Here is a 7500-nt window from a genome sequence, read left to right on the forward strand (position 1 = left end):
GCATGTGTCCCCAGCAGTGATGGTGGGGGAGCATGTGTCCCAGGAGTGACTGAGGGAGGGTGCATGTGTCCCGAGCAGTGATGGTGGGGGAGCATGTGTCCCAGGAGTGACTGAGGGAGGGTGCATGTGTCCCCAGCAGTGATGGTGGGGGAGCATGTGTCCCAGGAGTGACTGAGGGAGGGTGCATGTGTCCCCAGCAGTGATGATGGGGGAGCATGTGTCCCAGGAGTGACTGAGGGAGGGTGCATGTGTTCCCAGCAGTGATGATGGGGGAGCATGTGTCCCAGGAGTGACTGAGGGAGGGTGCATGTGTCCCGAGCAGTGATGCTGGGGGAGCATGTGTCCCAGGAGTGACTGAGGGAGGGTGCATGTGTCCCGAGCAGTGATGGTGGGGGAGCATGTGTCCCAGGAGTGACTGAGGGAGGGTGCATGTGTCCCCAGCAGTGATGATGGGGGAGCATGTGTCCCAGGAGTGACTGAGGGAGGGTGCATGTGTCCCCAGCAGTGATGATGGGGGAGCATGTGTCCCAGGAGTGACTGAGGGAGGGTGCATGTGTCCCCAGCAGTGATGGTGGGAGGGTGCATGTGTCCCCAGAACCTCCAGCGTCATGACTGTGTGGGGTGATTCCACACTCACTGGGGTTGTGTTGACCTCTGCAACCTGTCGACCGTCACCCTCGCTGGATGACACAACTGGTGACCGTCACCTAGCTGTTAAGGGTCAGTTCAAAGGTCACGCAATCCAACCCAGGGGTCGTACCGCTGAGCTCACTGGCTTACAATTCCGAGGAGCTGCTCCCTCACGTGGACCAGTGACGTGTTTACAGCTCACGAGATGACGCTCACTGGACAGCCCGTGTTAACGTGTCGCGTCCAAGCCAGCGGACGCTAAAACATCTTGCCAGGCTTGTTGCTCTCTCATGATTTGCTGTTCATGACCAGAGAAGAAATTGAGTTGGTCTGTGGTGGCTGCCTCTGTAGGCTCAAATGACCACACGGTCTTACGTCTCACCTCACAGGGCACAGACCAGTGTGGGCCTCGCCGCTAAGGTGGCTGGGTCAAGGCGCCCAGTGAGGCCGTCTGATGCAGCGCACGCTGGCTGTGAGACTCTTATGCGTCGGCTCGCGCTGCACAGACGCGTCGCAAAAGCCAAGGAGAAAATAGCGGCTCATTCTGACACAGTCTGTGTGACACGTCAGACGTGGGGAAGTTGCTCCGCTCAAATGATAGTAATCAGAGGACACACGAGATGTGCTGACCTGCTGACCTGTGTTTGGAGGTCAGTCCTGTTGTAAGGAATGAGCCCCAGATATATGTTTGACCCACGAGGAGCAATGGCGGTCAACCACTCTTCATCCCTCCGACCTGACCGCCATCAGCACCAGCTGTGCTGCAGATGGACAACAATAAAGACGGTGTAACATGTGCTGTTGGTGGGTAGTTCTGCTGGACCACCAGTCTCTATTATACTGTACCTTACAGGAGTACAGAAGAGGAGAAATGTAACTATGAACATGACCTTACAACATGTCTACGAACACGACCCTCCAATATGTCCAGGACTCTACATGGTTGTGAACACCAAATACAATATGTCTGTAAACACGTCCCTCCAACATGTCTGTGAACAAGAACCTCCAACGTGTCTGGGAATATGACCCATCAAAATGTCTGTGAGCATGACGTATGTGAACATGATCCAGTAACATAACATACACGTCACTGATCTGCATCGGGTACACGTCGTTACCAAATGGTAACGCCAGAGGTTCATGTCACACTTAAACATCAACACAGAGGGTTGCAGCAAGGGGGTCAACCGGGGAGTTTAATGCCATGAAATGTCCACAAAGGGTTGAGTGGGTTCGGTAGTTCACGTGGCGAGTGTAGCGCTATCAGCGCCCTCATGGCTCAGCACGACCCTCAGGTCGAGCAACAGGTGTCTGAGATAGTGTCGTGCTTCCAAGGTGGAGTAAATAACCTGTAAGATTAGCTTCTTGATGTGGATGGTGCGGTCCTTGAACACGAGGGTACGATCCTTGAGTAGGATAGCCTGGCCTTTTGATCTGACCCTTGATGATCAGGTCAAAGGTCAGGCCATCAGACTCAAAGAAGGCAATGTCGTGTTTCTGGAGTCTAACTAACATAAGTGGCAGAGGTTCGACTGAGGTTATTGGGCTGTGGATATATACATGGATCCCCCTCACGTCTACATCCTCTTACAGTGGAGGAAGTGTGAGATTCTGGTTCACAGTGGAGGAAGTGTGAGACTCTGGTTCACAGTGGAGGAAGTGTGAGACTCTGGTTCACAGTGGAGGAAGTGTGAGACTCTGGTTCACAGTGGAGGAAGTGTGAGACTCTGGTTGCATTGTGGGTGGTGTTGGTGGACTTGGCGCTGTCTGTAATGGCGGGAGTGTTTTGTTTTGGTTTGTGGCATCCGTCATAATTCATTGTGGTGCGGATGAATCGTTCATGTGTTGTGTTCCGTAGTTCTTTATGTTCTCTGAATGTGGAGGTTTGTAATTTCTTTTTCTTGGTTTTTATCGGCCGATATGTCGTAGACAAAGGCAAGGACCAGTCGAAAACAGTGCGGGTTAAAAAGCAAGATAAGAATTCTTTGAACCTTTCAGGTCTTTGCAAATACAATCCTTCAGGTCTTTACAAATACACCCTTAAACATAAAGAAAGAACGACAAGACGAGGAGGAGAATTCCACAGCTTTACTGCACAAGGAAAGAAGGCGGCATCATAACGGTCAAGCCTCGTGTGGTTGGTCTCCACACATAAATCATGGGAAGCAGCAACGAGTCTCATGCCGTGAGTCCAGGTACATTTCAGGGTTGGGATACATGAGAGCAGAAGCCGAAACAACGTCTTTAGAACAAAGAAACAGAAGCAATATTACCACAGACACGCCCGGTGAATTTCTAACAGCAAGCGGCTCATGGAGTCTTGTCACACACACACACACACACACACATCAAGACTGGATATCGACCTAACCACCCAATTCCCTGGTTACAATAACCACTGGCAGGTCAACCAGGCAGCCAGCCAGCAACCATCACTACCAGATTGTAATAACGACCACATTTAATCCTCACAACAAACGCCTAGAAAAAAGAAAAGCTTTAAAATCTCAAGTGGTCGACATTTAAAGGTGACCCCAAGCGTTCTTGACAACAAGGGTCAGGCTGGCTGGGTGGCTGGGTGGGTGGGTGGGTGGGAGAGTTCTTGCTACGAGCTGGGGGGCGGGGGGACGTTGGTGTCCAGACCCACCTCCCCGAGTACGACGACACGACCCCCTGATGCACGACGCAGGATGGCACGACCCTTGGAAAGGAGGAGGAGGGGGGGATGATCGTCTGGCCTTCGACCTGACCCTTAAGGGTCAGGTCAAAGTCCCAGGTCATTATGTCTATGGGTTCGTACCGGTTGCGCTCAAGGGATTAATTAATGGAGTACAAAGGACTGACATCGCCCCCCCCCCCTCTCCCGCGGTGTCTCGTCACGGGCGAACCCGTGACTCGTTTTCGTTTTCAATCCGCCACCACGAACTAAGGCAAGTGCGTTACACCGTCAGGACGGGAGTGATCTCCTCCCAGCAGACGTTGTTGTGACCCGTGGTTGTCTGTGGGTGGCAGGTATGACAGCCGAACACACTGAAAATAACTGTATTACGACGTTATCATCACACACGTTGGAGGGAATCAATACCTCTGTGAACCAGTCACTTTGAACCAGTGCGACTCGGGTATTGTTTCTGACACGTTCCTTTACCAGGAACTGCCCAACAACTTCTCCAACGACCATGAAAAAAAAAAAAAAACGAAAGGAAATCACCAAAGTCTTTGCAAACCTACGATTATGGAGCGACGGTCATGAAACTTGAAATTTCAGAGGTGAATAAATGAGGAAGTCTCTCTCTCTCTCTCTCTCTCTCTCTCTCTCTCTCTCTCTCTCTCTCTCTCTCTCTCTCTCTGTTTTCGAGGTCTGCGTGCTTCATACTTCACCAGCCAACGACAATCGAGGGACGGAGCCATAGTGAGAATAACTTTTCGAAATCAAAACTTTTTTTTTAACCCTCCACGAGTTCCCTGCATCATTGCCTCCTGCTCTCTTACATCTCTGCATTCAAATAAAATGTGGGAAGATACATGAATACAAAGACTGTATAAGAAATAGGTACAACGTACGTAGTTGACTTGATTTTCAGCAGTTCTGAACGACAAAAATGACAAATGATAAGCAAATGTATCGATGAAAATGATTTAGCAATCAAGTACATTGCCTTATGTGGGTAAGGAAGTGATTAACAACCAGATGATCGGCAGGAGAACGCAGAAGGTGGAGAGGTTTTCCCAGCCACACAGGACGGCTCTCTACCACAGCCGTGAGGGACGGATCAAGTACACAACCTCTCCAGCAGGGTGAGCTCCCCAGTACACCAGGGGAGGATGCCTCCTCCCCCATAGGAGTATACTAGCTGCCCCAGGGGAGGATGCCTCCTGCCCCAGAGGAGTATACTAGCTGCCCCAGTGGAGGATGCCTCCTGCCCCGTGCGAGTATACCACAATAAGTACTTAATTTCTCCCTCTTGAGCTGAATGTGTCTTCAGCGTACTCGAAACCAACGCTCACCAGCCACAGCCAAGCCACACACCCTACTCCATGGTTTACCCTGAACGCTACATATGGACTGTGACAGCACGTCGCCCTCGGTATATCACAAGGACTCAGTTCATTCATCCCATCCACACCTCTCCCTATCCTCTATGTTCAGGCTTCGATACCTCATAACCTCCATCAGTGCGATCTTCTATCTCCTTCTCTGTCCTCTCCTTCATCCTTGCTACCTCCATTTTTCACACGTATGTCTCTTTGTCAATCCTTTGCTCATCCTTTACGTGTGTCCGACAAGTTCCAACACACCGTCGTCAGCTCCCTCACTCACACAGCAGTTACTACCTCACTGTCCTCTCCCTCCGTCATTCCTTACACTACCAACCTGCCTGACACAGATGAGCGTTTTCAGACACTTCTCCTGTGCATTCAAGGGCCAATAAGACTCACGTCCATGCAACACTATGGCGACTACTACACCTTCAAGTACACCCAGCGCGTTGCCCTCAACAGATAATGAGCTCCCCGGAACCTTTGCTCCTCTTCCACTCCATGATTCACTTCAGCCTCCATGGTTTCGTTTGCTGCCACATCCACTCTCAAGAAACCAGAGGTCTGTTGATGTTTTAATTCCCAAGACACTTAACACACTTCACTTACTTCCTCCAGGTCCTCCCCAATCAAATTTATATCCCCTCATCCTTCTGTTTCCCTTATTCATTTTACTTTTGTTCACATTTACCGTTAAGTTTCTCCTTTCACTCACTCAGTCTAAAAGTATGATACCAGTTTCCGGAGTTTCCCTTTAAAGTCTTCCAGTAAGACAGTGTCATCAGCAAACAGCAACTGATTCCCTTCCCGAGCTCACCCCTCCCCGGCCGGCATCATACCGCAGACTCATCCCTCGCTCTAAACCCCTGGCTTCTGGCCACCTCACCATCCCGTCCAGGAACAAATTACACAACAACCGTTTCATCACACATGCCTGAAGCGGACCCACCTTCACCAGGAACCACGAACCCTTCTCCTTTCTTTCCCACACATGAGCCTCACTGTGTGAAAACTTGTCATCGTATATATATATATATATATATATATATATATATATATATATATATATATATATATATATATATATATATATATATATATACATATATATATATATATATATATATATATATATATATATATATATATATATATATATATATATACATATATGATGTTGCAATCAGTTATCAGCCAGAGGGGAAAGTTGCTGGAATAAGATAAATGACATGACACATTGCAAATGCACAGTATATTTTTTTGTTGCACGTTAGAATATATGCTTTTAAAAATCAGAAAATGACATTTCTGCAGATCTATTTTGCGGATTTACAATTGAATAAACGTAATGACGGTTATGATGAATGTACATTCATCATGGGAATTAAATGATTTACACATACCATTAACCAACGTTTATAGTGTTCGTCACCATGTTCACCAGTCAACAAGGAAGGTGGTCCCGCTCATACTGATGTCGCCTCCCAGCCCTTCACCTTGGTGGTTGTGAAACGTTTAAAACGTTTACCTTACTTACTGGTTGTAAAACGTTTAAAACGTTTACCTTACTTACTGGTTGTGAAACGTTTAAAACGTTTACCTTACTGGTTGTGAAACGTTTGAAACGTTTGAAACGTTTACCTTACTGGTTGTGAAACATTTAAAACGTTTACCTTACTTACTGGTTGTGAAATGTTTAAAACGTTTTATAAATGCCAGAGAAATAATCCTAGAATTCTGGGTCTTAAGTCATACATTTCTTTACATACTGGGGTCCACTACTGGGCCTGTGTGACACGCCACACACGGCTGGGCCCACAACACTGCCAGTCCTTAATTCTTCATCCCTGGTCAGTCCAAATCCAGCGCAAGGTTAGCTCTCTTCTTGGAAAGACACAAGCAACAGATCACAACATGGACCCTGTCCTAACCTAATTATGTACTAAAGAAAAAGGAAGGAACAAAAGGTACAGTTTCGTGTTTACTCCTTCATCTCTGACGACACTGCAGGTCACAACTGCTCATTATTTTCCCCAACAAATCACATTCATTATTGTCATACTACAACCCATGTGTAGCACATCTCAAGAACGAACATACTAACCTGATCAAACCCAAGTTGTCTTCACGCGATACCACAACATTTAACCACAACATTTAAACTTGTGCACAGAAGCCGTTTCGTCGACCACAACACTCTAGGGAAGTCTGGCTCCAAGGCACCGCACTGTGAACATCTTGATCCGCTAATGCCCGAGTCTGCTGCTCCTCATGCCATTTGCTGAACACACTTAGGAGACACATGACTGACCACACACACACACACACCTCTGGCGCCCCTGGGGGGACATGACCCACACGCTGCAGCCTACGGTAATGTGTATATATAGAGGATCTTCATTACTTCGATGGTAGGAAAACTGGTTATGACACTAAGGACGTTGTGCTAGATCCTGTGGCAGAGGTTGAGGTGTCCCGGCGGGAGGTGAGCACATGCACCTCAGCAGCCAGCCAGCCAATATATACACACCAGACTCTGCTGTTGTTCCCGCGTTTCATTTGTCCTCCCCTGCCTGCACCGTGGAGCGTCACAATACAGGGCCAGCTCATGTTTCTGTCAGGCTATACCAACATTACCCGCGCCCTTCCCCGCTGCCAAATGGAATTACAAACAGAATAAAAGCAATAATAATCCGACTATCGCCCTCTCCCAATCCCTTTGAGAGGAGTCTGATACCTATTTCTCCCCTTCCGACTCTTCCTTCTCCCCTCTTTGGCGTATTTCATTTCCCCATCTGGGTCTCCTTCCCTACTCCCTTGTCCCTG

The 7500-nt window shown here is 48.3% G+C and overlaps 1 protein-coding gene across 4 annotated transcripts in view; it reads left to right on the plus strand.

Moving 5' to 3' along the window:
• The window catches only part of LOC139749932 (lachesin-like), a 414993-nt gene that overhangs the window by 141081 nt on the left and 266412 nt on the right, over window positions 1–7500 (plus strand). The gene's annotated exons all lie outside the window — the stretch shown is intronic.

The sequence above is a fragment of the Panulirus ornatus genome, chromosome 8 (assembly GCF_036320965.1).
Source record: "Panulirus ornatus isolate Po-2019 chromosome 8, ASM3632096v1, whole genome shotgun sequence".
NCBI classification, from domain to species: domain Eukaryota; kingdom Metazoa; phylum Arthropoda; class Malacostraca; order Decapoda; family Palinuridae; genus Panulirus; species Panulirus ornatus.